The sequence below is a fragment of the Mus musculus genome, chromosome 11 (genome assembly GCF_000001635.26).
Source record: "Mus musculus strain C57BL/6J chromosome 11, GRCm38.p6 C57BL/6J".
Classification (NCBI taxonomy): domain Eukaryota; kingdom Metazoa; phylum Chordata; class Mammalia; order Rodentia; family Muridae; genus Mus; species Mus musculus.
Window position 1 is genome coordinate 20,142,350 of NC_000077.6, and position 17,283 is coordinate 20,159,632.

General features: G+C 43.1%; 1 long non-coding RNA gene and 1 pseudogene across 1 annotated transcript in view; one reads left to right on the forward strand and one right to left on the reverse strand.

Moving 5' to 3' along the window:
• The first annotated feature begins 217 nt into the window (after positions 1-217).
• On the forward strand, positions 218-441 carry Gm12030 (annotated as a pseudogene).
• A 2,606-nt stretch (positions 442-3,047) lies between these two features.
• Positions 3,048-17,283, reverse strand: part of Gm12031 — a 47,446-nt gene continuing 33,210 nt past the window's right edge. Inside the window, exon 4 of the long non-coding RNA XR_872276.2 lies at positions 3,048-3,345. This is a non-coding gene — a long non-coding RNA (predicted gene 12031). The remainder of the gene's footprint in view (positions 3,346-17,283) is intronic.

Sequence of the window (17,283 nt, forward strand, 5' to 3'; positions counted from 1 at the left end):
ATTACATATGATACATTAGAAAATAAGGATGTAATACATTCCACACTGACCAGAGTGAGTAGAGACAGGAAAAAACATGTTAGTGAGATGATAAAATAATGAGAATGAACACACGTGTGGCAAGGGATCTGGTCCCCTCTGACCTCCAAAACAGCACAGAGAGAGAGAGAGAGAGAGACTTAATAACATCTTTAAGCTCAGTCCTTTGCTATTGTACCAAGGCCACCCTCCGAAACTGAAGAAGTTCATGGACAAGAAGCTTTCGTTGAAGTTAAACAACAATGGCAGACATATCTAAGGAATGCTTCGGGGCTTTGATCCAGTTATGAGTCTGTGATTGATGAGTGTGTGGAGATGGCAGCCAGTGGGCAGCAGCACAACATCGGGATGGTGGTCATCCGAGGAAACAGTATCATGTTAGAATCCTTGGAAAGAGTCTGACCAGTGTTCAGCAGTGTGTACACATCCCTCCCCAAAGGCCTGTTTGATTGTGATCTAGAATTAGGTCATGGACATTCTCATATAATACTGTTTGCTAAATAAACTTTTTTGATACTCAAAAAAAAATCTTAAAAAAAAATAGATTAAAAAAAAATAAGCCGGGCGCGGTGGTGCACGCCTTTCATCCCAGCCCTCGGGAGGCAGAGGCGGGCAGATTTCTGAGTTCAGGCCAGCCTAGTCTACAGAGTGAGTTCCAGGACAGCCAGGGCTATACAGAGAAACCCTGTCTCGAAAAACCAAACCAAAAAAATAAATAAATAAATAAAATAAAAATAAAACAAAACAAAAAACATAGGACTGGTGAATTGGCTCAGTGGTTAAGAGCACTTGTTCTTATAGAGGTCTCAGGTTCACTGTGTGTGTAGGAAGAGGGGTGCACATAAAATAATAAAAAAGGCAAGGCATGGTGGCACACACCTTCATCCCAACACTTGGGAGACAGAGGCAGGCAGATCTCTGTGTGTTCAAGTCTAGCCTGACCTACATAATAATTTTCAGTACAGCCAGAGCTATGTAGAGAGACCCAGTCTCAAACACACACACACACACACACACACACACACACACACACACACACACACTGTAGCTCAGGGCAAAGGGCCTCCAGAGCATACTCCATGAGAAGGAAGAGGAGGAAGAAGGCTGCTTAGGAGTGTGTGACTGGGATATGTGGGGATCAGCAGGCTAGAGGTGGCATTCTGCTTCATGTCTCTGAACTTTATGAATTCATAATTCATAATTATGAATTCAGCAAGTTGAGTAAGAATGATCTGAGTTTTGTTTTGTTTCTTAAGAATGATCTGAGTTTTGTTTGGCTTCTTTGTTTTGTTTTGGTTTTTTTGAGACAGGGTTTCTCTGTATAGCCCTGGCTGTCCTGGAACTTACTCTGTAGACCAGACTGGCCTCGAACTCAGAAATCTGCCTGTCTCTGCCTCCCGAGTGCTGGGATTAAAGGTGTGTGCCACTGTGCCTGGCTTATTTTTTAAGATTTTGTTTACTTTATGTATGTGAGTACACTGCCGCTGTCCTCAAGTACACCAGAAGAGGGCATCAGATCCCATTACAGATGGTTGAGAGCCACCATGTGGTTTCTGGGAATTGAACTCAGAACCTCTGGAAGAGCAATCAGTGCTCTTAACTGTAGAGCAGTCTCTCCACCCCCTGAGTTTTGTTTTTTTGTTTATTAAGATTCAATCTTTTTCTGTAGCCCTGGCTGGGTTTGACCTTTAATTCGCTCAGTATTTTATTATGTATTTATTTACTTACTTATTTATTTGCTTGTTCATTTACTCAATTTATTTTTTTATCCTTTTTTTTTTTTTTTTTTTTTTTTTTTTTTTGGCTTTTAGAGACAGGGTTTCTCTGTATAGTCCTGACTGTCCTGAAATTCACTCTGAAGACCAGGCTGGCCTCAAACTCACTGACTTTCACCTGCCTCTCCCTCCTATGTGCTGGGACTAAATGCTTGTGCCAGCATGTCCAGCCTATACTGTGCTCTTTTGAGTGTCTCTATAGTTTGATTAAAAACTCACTTAAAAATGCTCCTATCACCAGTGTATGCCTAGCATTCACTTTTCTTTTCTCTCATTTTTTAAAAGATTTATTTTATTTTTTCCCATTTTTTAATGATTTATTTATTTTTATGTGCATTGAGTGTTTTACTTGTGTGTGTCTTTGGGAATGTGTGTGCGCGCGTGCGTGTGTGTGTGTGTGTGTGTGTGTGTGTGTGTGTGAATCTATTGCTGCCTGATCTAGAACTGGAGTTAACAGACAGTTGTGAGCTGCTATGTAGATGCTGGGACTTGAATTCCAGGTACTCTGTCTGGAAGAGCAGTCAGTGTTTTTAACTGCGGAACCTTCTCTCCAGGTCTTGCCTAGCATTCTCCAGGGCCTGGATTCAATCTCCAGCCCTGGGAGGGGTGCAGGGGAGCCCACATGAATGGTCTCAGTTTTGAGATGTATACAATCTGTTTCAAACAGTGTCCAAGTGTGATCTTGTCTCTTTGGTCCCTTTTCTTTTTTCTTAAAAGTTCTATCAGAGAGGTTATACTATTATCAGCGCAGAGAAGATTATCCTTTGCTGCCTCAAGTACTGTGAGCAATATGCTTACGTTCTAGAATGATCTGCTGACACAGCATTGAGTGACATTATCAGTGCAATAATTAAGTCTTTTGCAAAAAGGAAAAAAAATGCATCGTGGCAAAGGCACATGGCTTTTACCCCAGTTAGATCAATTATTAACCTAGGGACTGTGTTGTGCAAAGTATTTCACTAACCTTATAGGCAAAGCTACAAAGCAAAGAGACTGTGGCTCTTACTCTCTCCGAAAGAGGAGAAGAGAGAAATTATTTGGTGGGGAGTTCTACTTGCCCTGGGTTCCCTGTTCAGATTTTGGTTCTAGTCACTAAATAATCTGCATAAAAACAAACTGTAGCCGCCTGTGGCCACACTAACTGGGTTCCTGAGTGGGAGGCCGGAGTTGTATGGGAAAGAACTGTGAGAGAAATAATGGAGGCCAAGACATGTTTCTGTTCAAGGCCCCAAAGTTTACTAAGAGTCTGTACTTATAAAGAGGGGCCGCCCATCCCCATCCCACCATTCCTCCCCCGCCCCCCCCAAACAATCCATTCTTGGTGCCCTTCGCCAGCCAGTAGGTGATCGGCTGGATGCTGTCTCCAGATTATCTCAAGGGCCTTTCAGCAGGTAGCAGTGTCTTGGAGACGAGCAGCAGCAGGTGACAGAACAATAGAGCCGGCTAGGTCGGAAGGCTCCACCCCAGGTGGTCTCATGCTCAGCGGCAGCGAGGTCAAGTCTGAATCAACCTGCTTCAGGGCTGGGGGAGGCTACAACAAACAAAAACAAAACACCTTTAGGAAAGGATTTTAAGGGCTGGAAAAAATGGCTCATGAATTAAGAACAGTTGCTTAACTGTTCCAGAGGTCCTGAGTTCAGTTCCCAGCCCCCCCACCTCCACGCCAGGATGCTCACAAACACCTGTAACTCCAATCCCAGGGGACATGAAGCCTCCTCTGTCTTCTGTGAACAAACACAGCTGTACAACCCCCATACAGACATGCACTAAACACAGATTAAAAACATTCATAGAAAGAAGGAAGAAGGGGCTGGAGAAATGGCTCAGTGGTTAAGAGCACCAACTGCTCTTCCAAAGGTCCTGAGTTCAATTCCCAGCAACCACATGGTGGCTCACAACCATCTGTAATGCCATCCAATTTCCTCTTCTGGTGTGTCTGAAGACAGCAACAGTCTACTCATATGAATAAAATAAAATAATTCTTTTAAAAAAAAAAGAAAGAAAAGAAGGAAGGAAGGACTTCCCTCTCTTCCTTATAAACCCATAGCCATGTCTCAGGGAGGTTAATATGGGCAATTGGCTCATCTGCCAAAAACTGAAAAATAGTCAAATGAAAGTTCAGTCTGGGCCAGGGGTGGGTATGGACCTCTCAGCCCTTCAGCGGCAGAGGCAGGCAGATCTCTGAATTTAAGGCCAGCCTGGTCTACAATACCCAAGTGCTGGGTTTAAAGGCATGTGCCACCACGCATGGCCCGGCCTTAGTCTGTCTTTTTAGCAGCTGTAATTAGAGGTGTAATTTGGTGATAAGTGCTCTCAACTGGAAAGAGGCAAGCAGAACCAGAAACACAAGCTTTGTCTTGCTTCTAGTCTGTTTGTGGCTATGACTTCCAGCTTAAGTGCAAACTCTGCTCAAGGATTTAAATTCAGGGCCTGTGAGATGATGTCAGTGAGTAACCATGCTTGCTGTCTAGCCTGCGTCTGTTTCAGGCACCAAAACATAGGGGAAAACCAACACTTACAAGTTTTCTTCTTACTTCTCACATGTGCCACACACACAAACCAAACCAACCAACCAACCAAATAAAAGTTTTTTTTTTTTGTTTGTTTGTTTGTTTTTTCTGAGACAGGATTTCTCTGTATAGCCCTGGCTGTCCTGGAACTCACTCTGTAGGCCTCGAACTCAGAAATCCACCTGCCTCTGCCTTCCAAGTGCTGGGATTAAAGGTGTGCACTACCACGCCCGGCTGTCTCACTAATTTCTAAGTCATATCATTATGTGGAAAGAAACAAAAGGTTTGGGGCTGGAGAGATTGCTCAGCCCCAAACCTTTTGTTTTTAAAATAAATCTTTTTAAAGATTTATTTATTATTATATATAAGTACACTGTAGCTGTCTTCAGACACACCAGAAGAGAGTGTCAGATCTCATTACAGATGGTTGTGAGCCACCATGCGGTTGCTGGGATTTGAGCTCAGGACCTTTGGAAGAGCAGTCAGTGCTCTTACCTACTGAGCCATCTCAGCAGCCCTGAGGACTACATTTTTAAAGTAGTATTAGAATAAAACAAACGATAGATTTTAAAAAAGTAGAAAATTTTGTTTTGAGACAGGGTCTCATGTAGTTCAGGCTGGCTTCAACCTTGCTATGTAGCAAGGATGTTCTTGAATTTACAATCTGTCTTCTTATTCCGGATTGCAGGCCTGTACCACCACACCAGCCTTTGCTCACGTTGGGCTGGGGATCAAACCTAGGACCTCATGTATACTTAGGCAAGTACTATATTCCCAGGTCTGGGGGGGGGGGGGGATCCTCACCCTATTTTATATTTTTAAATAGTTTTTTTTTTTTTTTTAATGTCCACTTCTTGCCAACAAGATAGCAAGCAACTGGTTCGGCGCTGCTGAGCTAACTTTGAAAGGATTTTTTGTTTTCAAAAGATTTTTGTTTTTAATATCTATTTGTGATTATATCTAAGTACACTGTAGCTATCTTCAGATGCACCAGAAGAGGGCATCAGATCTCATTAAGGATGGTTGTGAGCCACCATGTGGTTGCTGGGATTTGAACTCAGGACCTTCAGAAGAGCAGTCAGTGCTCTTAACTGCTGAGCCATCTCTCCAGCCCTGAGCTAACTTTTGTTAGTTGTGTTCTTGGGGAGACATAAACATCCATTCACTCCAGATAAGAACCAAGAAAGGATGTCACCCATGGCAAAGCTGAATGGACACAGTCAGTTCCCTGAAGTTCCTTACAGAAGGCTGAGTGAGCCCAATGCCTCTAGAAAGCCTACCCCAGCAAGAATGAAGACTCACAGAAGTGGTCCCCTGAAGGTGGCCACACAGCCTGCGGCCAGCTCCACCATGAGGCTCGCTCATCCCCAGCAGCTGCTTCCTGCTCACCAACCCTTTCCACTGGCCTTGTGAGTTCTGTAAATTTCTGGACTTCCAGAGCTGACAGGTTTGTTAGGGTTTTGAGTCTGTGAACCTCCCTTCAGCCCAAGAAAGAAATCTTCTCATCTAGAGGAAAGCTATATGACACGTCTTTACGTTTCTTCTTCATCAACTGTATAGAAAAATTTTGAAGTCAAAATGGCTTCCAACTTATTTTCCAATCTCATCTAAATATGAATAAAACATTGAAAGAGTCGGGCGTGGTGGCACACACCTTTAATCCCAGCACTTGGGAGGTAGAGGCAGGCTGATTTCTGAGTTCAAGGCCAGCCTTGTCTACAAAGTGAGTTCCAGGACAGCCATGACTATAATGTTAGGTGCATGGAAAGTCTTTCTTTCTTTCTTTCTTCTTTCTTTCTTTTGTTTTTAAAGTGAAAGTCACAGTAAAAGCCAAATATGGTGGCACATGCCTGGAATTCTAGTACTTTGGAGGCACAGGTAGGGAGATCAGAAGCTCAATGCCAGCCTGGGTTACAAAGACCCTGTCTCCAAAAACAGAAAGAGAGAGAGAGAGAGGGGGGGGGGAAGGGAAGGGAAGGGAAGGGAAGGGAAGGGAAGGGAAGGGAAGGGAAGGGAAGGGAAGGGAAGGGAAGGAAAACACAGTTTATGGGTGGCTGAGGGGAACAGGGTGTGAATATGTGAGAGTAGCTAAAAAGATGGGGATAGGAAGCCAAAAAGAGCTTTAAGTTTAATTGAAATGCATTATTTCTTTTATTAATACATAGGGAGCAGGGCCGAAGAGATAGCTTAGCTGTCAAGAGCACTGACTGCCCTTCTAGAGGAAGGTTAGGTTCTAACACTTACACGGTCACTCACAACAATTTGTAACTCTAGTTCCAGGAGATCCAATTCCCTCTTCTGATCTCCAGGGGTCCCAGGCATACACATAGTGTACAGACATACATGCAAGCAGAACACCATACAACATGTGGTGGTTTGAATAAGAATGGCCCCATTAGGCTCATGTGTTTGATTATTTAGTCATTAGAAGTGACAGAGGGCTGGTGAAATGGCTAGTGGGTAAGAGCATCCAACTGCTCTTCCGAAGGTCTGGAGTTCAAATCCCAGCAACCACATGGTGGCTCACAACCATCTGTAACATGATCTGACGCCCTTTTCTGGAGTGTCTGAAGACAGCTACAGTGTACTTACATATAATAAATAAATAAATCTTTAAAAAAAAAAGAAGTGACAGAACTTGAGAGGATTGGGAGGTATAGCCTTGGAGTAGGTGTGACCTTGTTGGAGGAAGTGTGTCACTCATGGTGGGTGGGCTTTGAGGTTTCAAACAGCTCAAGTGGTTCTCTTTCCCTGCTACCTTTGGATCTGGATGTAGATCTCCAGACCCATGTCTTCCTGCATGTCACCACACTCTCTGCTATGACAATTGACCAAGCCCACTCAGTCAGTCAACAGGTTCTTCAGCTCCAGAGTGAGAATTAAAAAGATAAAAGACAGACAACATTGTAGCATGACCCCAGTCAATTCTAAGACTGAAAGCAAATTTAATTTTCCCAATCTGCTTTTTATACCATTTTAATTAAATGCAAGTATTAAGGGCGAGCAGTACAATAAGGAACTAGCAAGGAAGTAAGCAAAGTCCTGTGATTACTCCCATGACAGTTGTTTAAAAGGGTTTGTCATAATGACCAAAATATTTTGAGCCCACTTCCTTGTCCAAGCTCAAAATCTTGCCTGAAGCCTACTTCTTCTTCTTCTTTTTTTTTTTTTTAATTGTTTTTTCGAGACAGGGTTTCTCTGTATAGCCCTGGCTGTCCTGGAACTCACTCTGTAGACTAGGCTGGCCTCGAACTCAGAAATCCACCTGCCTCTGCCTCCCAAGTGCTGGGATTAAAGGCGTGTGCCACCATCGCCAGGCTGAAACCAACTTCTTTTGTTCCACCCTAAGATTAAAACTCCTGCCTTAACCTACTTCCCTATTACAGCCTAAAGTTAGATTCTTGCCAAAGCTTACTTTCTTGTTATGGCCAATGTCAGATTCCTGCCCGAAGACCATTTCCTTGGCCTTGGCCAATGCCAGCACCCCAAAAGGCTCTCCACAGACAATAATGGACTAAACCTCTGAAATTGTAAGCAAGTCCCAATTAAATGCTTTCTTTCATGGAAGTTCCAGTGGTCATGGTATCCCTTCACAACAATAGAACACTCAATAAGAAGTAGGTACCAGGAGTGGGATATTACTATAACCAACAAGGCCTGACCATGCTTCTTGTTGACAGAATGTGGATTTTGGATTAGGAAGTCAAGTGAACACTTTAAGTGGGGCAAACTAGTAGGAGCATGGAAGATAGTGGTGCTAAGAGCAATGGAGATTGTGATCATGTTTTGTTCAAAACATTTAAAAGAAGAAAAGTATGCATAAGTGGCCTAGAGACAGTTCTTCTGATATTTAGATAAAAATGGTTGTTTTTGGTCCTCATGCAAAAAAAAATCTGTCTGAAGCTAAATTGAAGAGTTTTTGATTAATGGCATTGGCAGAGGAGATTTCGAGACAGCCTAGTGATGACTCTGTCCTGTGGTTACTAGTACTCACTCTAATGGAGATCTATGATGAAAAGGAACAAGATGAGCAAGGACAAACACAAAATGTAGAGTTCGAGGTGAAAAGGGGACACCAGGAAGTGTAATGGAACTAAGTCCTGTGCTTAAGGAGATACAAATCTATAAAGAGGGGTTGGAGAGATAGCTCAGTGGTTAAGAGCACTGACTGCTTTTTTGAAGGTCCTGAGTTCAAATCCCAACAACTACATGGTGGCTCACAACCATCTGTAGTGAGATCTGATGCACTCTTCTTGTGTGTCTGAAGATAGTTACAGTGTACTTACGTATAAATAAATAAATATTTGGGGGAAAAAAAGTCTCATAAAGAAAAGCCTGATGTTAAATAAAATAAAGGGAGTGGTGACCTCAGAGCAAGGCCTCGCCCAGCTAAGTTTTCAGCTTGTGAAAAGGAATTAAGGAAGATCTTAGGCAATGAAGGAAACCATCAACAACAGAAAGCTGGTGAAAATGTGTTTGAATGAAGGGGTCATGTTCCAGCCCTAGTAAGCAGTAGAACTTGGCAGCCATGTAGTTCTGGCTTTAGAGTCAAGAATACAAGAAAGAGGTTATGGAATCTCCCTCCACAGCTAAGGAAAACCACTGAGGCCAGGCTTGTGTCAGGCCCTGCATTAAAATAATCTTTTAGTATTCCTGCATAAAGGCCCTCAGGAGCTACTGTATAGAGCTGTGAAGGTAAAATTTCCCTGGAGACCCTAAGAAGTTGGGGATGCCAGAGCCATAGGATACCTGCTGAGGAAACTGTTCACGGGGAGTGGAACAAACTCAAGAACAGGAAGTGCTGCAGTCAACAAAACTGAAAGTCGCGGGAGATCTGAAGAGGCTTTGTCATCAGGCAGAGTTTGAACATTGCCCATTTAGGTTTTCATCTCGCGTTGGTCCAGTGCTTCCTCACTGTGCTCTCTTTCCTCCATTTTGAAATGGTAATAAGTCTTCTATGCCATTGTGTGTTGGAAATATGTGATCTGCTTTCATTTTTAACCCTTTCATTGATTCTTTGTGAACTTTACATCGTCACCCCAATCACACTCATATCTCCCCATTCATTTGTATCTCCCCTCTGCACTTGCAATCTCCCCTGTAAAAGAAAATAAAAACAAACAAACAAAAATATATCTCCAAGGGAGCCACAGTGTGTCACACAAGTATTCCCTTATGTTCAAACAGCTTTACTTGCAAATATTTATTGCAATGAGTCATTGGTCTGGTTCAAGGCATCTGGTTTCTATACTATCGATACTGGAACCTCACTGGGACTCCTCTCTGATATCCTGTTTGTTTTCCTGGGTCATGGGGATCCTGCAGCTTCGGATCTGCATGACTGGCCCCTTCATACACTCCAGCAGTTAATAGATGGAGTAGATGTTGGGACGGGCAAACTCAAAGCTCTGGGTCTGGATCTGGGCCTGGGTAGAAGCTGAGCTGGTCAGCCCACCTACTCTCCCACAACCATGCCAGCAAGGTGAGCTCTGTAGCACTGTCCTGGCTACCTCACCCCATGCTGCAACATGGAAGGGCAGACGAGCTCTCCCACTCTCATGCTCTTGGGGCTGGCTCACCTGTGTCTTTGCCACCACTGTCTTACCCAGACAAGGTACAAGGTCCACTGTCCAAAGTACTGCAGCCAGTAAGGGCAAGGCTGCCTCTGCACAGCCCTTGGACATCAACATAGCTGCAGGCGGTAGCTCACATCAGGCTGTTCCTCTCACCCACATCTTACTTCCACATCTCCAGTCCCATCACCTAAGCTCATAATGCTCAAACCATTCTACATCTCCCTTCTCTCCCACCTTTCTACAACATGCTTGCACATCATAGTGACTCCCACTGTACTGTGGCCATGTGGCTGGTGGACCTCTGGGTGTCTTTTGACCCTCATCCCCACCAAGGGGCATGCAGTGGGCATCTGTGGTGGTGGGTGGGCCCTGTGAACTGCTTTTCTGTGCCCTTCACCCCCCTCCCCCAGCCTTGAGCGGACTGAATCAGACCTGTTTCTGCTACAGTCCGCTAGTCCACCTAGGGTGGAGTCTTCAGACCTAGGTAAAATCTATTGTCTGCCAGGTCTGCAGCTTCCTGCAAGAAGCTACCTGCTGAGCAGCTGAGCTTGCTTTCCTGAGGAGATCCTGACAAACCAATGAGAGACCCTGGCAAAGTGGGGAGTGGGTCTCCCCCCTTTAAATTCAAGACCCTACAATTAAGGATTGAGCCTTGATCATAGAACTTTGTCTTGGCTCATTATTTCTCTCGCTGTCCTTCCCATCCATTCCCCAGCTTTCCTTTCAGGAACCCAGTAACCCGGGCGGCTACAGGTGACTCCTGAACGAGTGACCTAAATATGGAAAGATCAACTGAGGGACAATGTCTTGTAGGGGGTCCACAGGAAAAGGAAGAAGATGGTATCCTGCACAGTAAGCAACATACAGCATTAATGTTACAGCTATAAATTTCATCTTTTGAAGGATGTTGATTGCAAGGGTGAAAGAGAGAGAGAGAGAGAGAGAGAGAGAGAGAGAATGAAAATGGATTTCAGAGCTCTCCCAGGAAATCAGGAGACATCCTGCTTTCTTTCTGGCCCCTACAGGAGACATCCTTGGGTCTCTACCCTCTCTGTATTGTCTGTCCTTGGTGCACCAATCTGTCCACATGTCAATTTGTGTGTTTTTGTTTAAATGACTATTGTTCTATGTTTTATGTTGAAAAGAGCAAATGAGAGGCTGGGCAGTTGTGGCTCACGCCTTTAATCCCAGCACTTGGGAGGCAGAGGCAGGCAGATTTCTGAGTTCGAAGACAGTCTGGTCTAAAAAGTGAGTTCCAGGACAGCCAGGGCTACACAGAGAAACCCTGCCTCGAAAAAACCAAAACAGAAAAGAAAAAGAGAAGAAAAAATGGTTAAAACTTTACCTGCTGGTTGTCCTTCTCTTGGCCTCGAACTCAGAAATCCGACTGCCTCTGCCTCCCAAGTGCTGGGATTGAAGGTGTGGGCCACCACAGCTGGCTGGTTATCCTTCTCTTGATTTAGTCTCAGTTTGCACAGCTGAGATTGTTAAATTGCCCAGCACCCTTAACCAGGAATCAAGCACAGCAGGAGAGGACTGCTGAAAAGCCACTTTTAAAGGGGGCCAGCAGTGCTGGGCGTGGTGGCACACTCCTTTAATCCCAGCACTCGGGAGGCAGAGGCAGGAGGATTTCTGAGTTCAAGGCCAGCCTGGTCTACAAAGTGAGCTCCAGGAGAGCCAGGGCTATACGGAGAAACCCTGTCTCAAAAAACCATAAAAAAGAAACACAACAACAACAAAAAAGGGGCCAGCAGTTTCTTAGTTCTAAGGCAAATAAGCTGATAGTTGTTTTTTCCTAGAAAAATCTCTGCAATTGTGATTATTGGGCTCAGCAAATGACAAAATGCTTTTTCTCTTGAAATTATACCTAGAAAAGTAAAAATTCTTTGACTGGTCTAAATTTATAAGATTTGTGTAGCCGCTTCATTTGATTTCTGACTGGTCTTAAAGGTATAAATATGCTTTGCATGTCTTGGTCATAGAGTATTAGCTTATAAGTTATTGGGTATGATTAAAAATGTGTAACATTGGTAACAAGAAAGTTAGTTTAAAACTGTTAATTTAGGGTTGGAGTCATTTTAAACAACATGTGTGAACCAGCCCAGGAAACCAGGCCTCTAAAGATACTTCTAAATTGGAATTGGGATAATATTAAATGTAATTCTTATCCTAGAAACTAGACTTAAAAGGGATAAGATTTAAAACAATGTCTCTTTAATGAAACATTAAAAGTTGCACTGTCAGCTGGGCGTGGTGGCACATGCCTTTAATCCCAGCACTTGGGAGGCAGAGGCAGGCGGATTTCTTTTTCTTTTCTTTTCTTTTCTTTTTTTTTTTTTTTTTTTGATTTTTCGAGACAGCAGGCGGATTTCTAAATTCGAGTCCAGCTTGGTCTACAGAGTGAGTTCCAGGACAGCCAGGACCAGGACTACACAGAGAAACCCTGTCTTGGAAAAAAAAAAAAAGTTGCACTGTCATGCATTCATATATAAGAATTGGCAGCCAAACTTTGTAACATGAAAGTGATGGTTTTGATATTGATTTTAAAGAGAATGGATTGTTGGATGTTATCAAGGGAGATGAAAATTAACTGGTGAGAGACAAATAGCTTTGCAGAAAGTAGAATACGCTTCTGTAATCAATTGTTATCAATTGTAATCAATGGTAGTCAAATGTTGGCTGCTTATTTTAGTTATTATTACTCAGTGCACCCACACCAATTCTTTGGTAAAGGGAGAATTAATGTGGATTCATCTTTCTTCATCTCCAAGTAAAGTTTTAACATCCAGTTAGGAAGTTGTTGTGATGTTAATAAAAAATTGTAGGATAGAATCATGAAGGTATTTTAGAAAAAAATGTCTTAAAAACCTGGTTTCAAACAGCAATTAAATTGGTTATTGCAGAATATTGATATTTGGCTTATGGCATAGTAAACCTTTTAGGCAAAATTGATACTCATTATCCAAAATATAAGTTGTTAAAATTTGCTTCAACACATGCTTTTGTGCTTCCTGTAAATTTATGTATGCATCCCATAAAAAATACATCTACTGTATTTATAAACATCCCTTCTATGGGAAAGAAGTATATGTGATTGGATCACATGTTTATTCTTTTGAATTTTCTCCTGCTTCAGCATAGATAATTGAATTGCATGCTGTAGCCAGTGTTTTGAAATGTTAAAAAAAATCAAGCTTTAATTTCTATACTGATAGCCAAAATATTCCTTTTTTAGATATTGCTAATTCTCAAATTTTGTAATTGTTTATGCATATACAGCCTAAGTTAAGAGAAAATACTGTTCCTTTAAAGGACTGCCCTTAGACATTTAAGAACTAATCCTGGACTGCCTGGACAAGACCCCTTAAGGCCAAGGCAAATTTGTATCCCAGGCAGATTATAGGCCTTACACAAGAATAATTGGCCATATAATCTCATTCTTTACATCCTCAAAATAGTAATGGTTTGAGATAATAGTTTGGTATTTTTAGACAATGTGCATGTCAAATTGTAACGACTTATTCTCAGTGTCCTCAATTTCTACCTGTTCTAGATAATGGTGTTCATTCTCGAGGATTTACACTTAATCAATTATTGCAAATGGATACTCATATTTCTGATCTTAGAAAAATAAAATATGTACATGTGACTATTGACACCTTTTCAGCTTTCTGGTTGCAACTGCTTTAACAAGAGAAGTTCCATTTTAACTAAAAATATAATTAGTCATTACCTGCATTAATTTTTTTATGCTTGTTGTTCCAAATCAGATTAAAACAGATAATGGAACTGGATATTACAGTCAAGCATTGAGATGTTTTGTCCATGTTACCCATGTTCCTGGGATTATTTTATATTTCTCAAGGACAAGGTATTGTGGAACTTTAAAACAATATTTGCATAAAAAACAAAAATGAAAGCTGGGTGTGGTGGCACATGCCTTTAATCCCAGCACTTGGGAGGCAGAGGTAGGCAGACTTCTGACTTGAAGGCCAGCCTGGTCTACAGAATGAGTTCCAGGACAGCCAAGGCTACACAGAGAAACCCTGTCTCAAACAACAACAACAACAACAACAAAGAGGAATTATATATTAAAGCATATTATTTAAATAAAGCTTTTTATTGTTAAAATTTTAAAAATTTGGGTGTCAAGGAACTGAGTGTCTATACTCCTGCCTAGGTGGGATGAAAGGACCCACTTATTGGCATACGGCATGATCCTGATTAGGTATTTAATATGGGAAAGAGGGTATGTTTGTGTTTTTTCCGCAGAATACTGCAGGAGCATGTGTACTGGCTGGTTTTGTGCCAACTTGACACAGGCTGGAGTTATCACAGAGAAAGGTTCAGTTGAGGAAATGCCTCCATGAGATACAACTGTAAGGCATTTTCTCAATTAGTGATCAAGGAAGAAAGGCCCCTTGTGGGTGGGACCATCTCTGGGCTGGTAGTCTTGGGTTCTATAAGAGAGCAGGCTGAGCAAGCCAGGGGAAGCAAGCCCGTAAGGAACATCCCTCCATGGCCTCTGCATCAGCTCCTGCTTCCTGACCTGCTTGAGTTCCAGTCCTGACTTCCTTGGTGATGAACAGCAGTATGGAAGTGTAAGCTGAATAAACCCTTTCCTCCCCAACTTGCTTCTTGGTCATGATGTTTGTGCAGGAATAGAAACCCTGACTAAGACAGCATGCTAGCTGCCAGAGTGACTGGTGTAACATATTGTCACAGAAGGATAGTGGTGACCTGTGAGCTTGCTGAGTGCCCTGACATAGGTGACAGGAAAGTTGTATTGGGTATATGTTCTTGACCCACCTTTGCTTGTCTATGTCCTAGATTACACAAGCTTCCTTGATTCAGGCTTTTAGACCTTGTGGGACAGGGAACATAAAGACTGTGGAAACTGACTTAGAAAAATTAATCAAGAGGAGGAGTTATAATGAGTCTTCTCTTTCCTTTAATGTGACCAGTTATTCTGACACAATCATGGACTGGTCCAGAAATCAATCCAATATTGGAGATTCCAATTATGAAGATAGCTAAAAATCTTTATCAGCCAGCTTACCTGTCTGTTACCACTATTTACTGAGAAGTAACAGTTTTTTTCTGTTGATTCTCAAAGCCACCTCCCCCCACACCGGGAGGCCAGACCCTGGGTCTGATCATTGTTCATTTGCAGCAGAATTGAGAGCCTGGGACATCCCCACAGACAACCTTAATCCTATTGCTTTTAACCTTTGATTTTGTATTTCAAGTGGTTCGGTTACTTCCATACAGGCTCACCTTCAGCAAAGCTCAGATATGGTTTTTGTTATTCATCGCTATGAAGAGATGCATTGAGTGCATATTGTGGCTTTGGTCTGAATGGGAAAAAGGTGTGCTATGAGGGTCGGCAGGCAAAGACAGGCACCTGATCTATGGCTCTTATCAACCTAAGACAGAAGCATATGCCAAAAGGCCGTGTTTGTTCATAATAAACACTAGAAGGCCATGTTTGTGCAAATAAACACAAACAAGCTGCATGTGTTCTCTGGGACAGGTCAGCAGGAGTATAGACAGTCAGACCCAAGCTAGGCACAGCCATCAGCCACCATAATTCCCAGGCAGGACCATGGGGTATAAGTAAATCTTATGTCCCAGTCCAGCTAAATTTTTTTTTTTTTTTTTTTTTTTTGGTTTTTTGAGACAGGGTTTCTCTGTGTAGCTCTGGCTATCCTGGAACTCACTCTGTAGACCAGGCTGGCCTTGAACTCAGAACTCCACCTGCCTCTGCCTCTGGAGTGCTGGGATTATACAAAGGAAGGAATTGTGGCCTTTCCCCCCAGCCTTGAGAGGCAGACTTAGGTAAAGTCTATTGTGTGCCACATCTGCAGCTTCCTGCAAGAAGCTACCTGCTGAGCAGCTGAGCTTGCTTTCCTGAGGAGACCCTGACAAACCTATGAGAGACCCTGGCAAAGTGGGGGGTGAGTCTCCCCCCTTTAAATTCAAGACCCTACAATTCAGGATTGAGCCTTGATCAGAGAACTTTGTCTTGGCTCATTATTTTGTGGTTTCTGGAGATTCACACTCTGGAGCTCCTATTTCCATGTGGGCCATGGGCTCAGTCTAACTGTCTGTCTATGTGCTTCGGACTGAACAGCCCTTGCACAGGCTAAGGCACTGTTCTGCCTTTGGCCTATATCCTTTGCTCACTCTTCTGAGACAGGCTTTTATTAAGTTTCATAGATTAGCCTTGCACTGTCTCTGTAGCCCTTGGTAGTCTTGAGTGTTTGATTTTCCTACCTCAGTCTCCTGGAAGCTGGACTATAGGCCTGAAGCATCAAGTCCAGCTCTGCCCTGACTTGGACTCTCTCTGTCCCTTTCATTTCTCAGCATCACTACCCTCTCTGCCTTCTGCTCCCAACTTCTCCCAGTTGCCTTTCTCATCTTCTATCACCACACCTTCCTCCCAACTGCAAGGATGATTTTCCATCTCCAGAGATGGTGGTAAACGCCTCTAATCCTAGTAGGTAGAGGCACTGGTGCAGGAGGATTACGAATGAGTCCGGTATCTACATTGGGTTCAACTGACCAGGCAGGCTGCAGGATGGAAAAAGCAAGGATTTTTGGTAGACAAGGTAGGGCCCTTTTGCAGCTTTGTCCCTGGTGGTAATAGACAGAATACAACATATGTAGTTTCCCAAAACAGGCAGCAAAAGGAAGCTGGTGTCAAAAGAAGCAAATCTCAAAAGGTTTGCCCCTGCCTCTGAGGTCATGCTTCACCTCCTCTCCTTACTTCTGCACAGACTGCAGACCCACCCTGCATATCCTAGCCCATTTGGTGTCCCTCCAGCAAGATGTATCCCTTGGCAGCCCTCCCTCTTGGAATAGAGGAAGCAGCTCATTTTGAAATCAGCCCTTCTTTCTTCTGTCCTGTTACACTTAGGGAACACTGTACTGAGTGCATTATGCCATTAGTCACTCACTTCCCCTCTACTCTCTCTTTGTCATCTTTTCCTGGTCATTTTTAAGATCCCTCCTTCCCTATGGCTCAAACTGGAGCTGACCCTGTAGTTTCAGCTTGGATCTCCATGTTTGACTGCAAAGTGAGAGAGAAGCAAAGAGCAAGCTTCCTGTGGGGAAGGCTTTCACACATTCCTCAAGCTAATGATGTCTCTTGTCCTATTTGGATTTCCTTGATTTTGCAGACAAGAGTCTCATTGTCTCTGCCTCCCAGCAGTGAGATCACAGGTGTGTACCTAAGAAAGAACTAGGGTTCTTTCTCTGAGCCATCTCTATGTGATGTTCAGACTCAGTTTCTCTCATGCTCAGAACAAAAAATGCATACTGCAATAGCCAGATCTCTCCCTAGCCTTCTACCTAGAGTTTCTCATCGTTGGGTATCTGGAT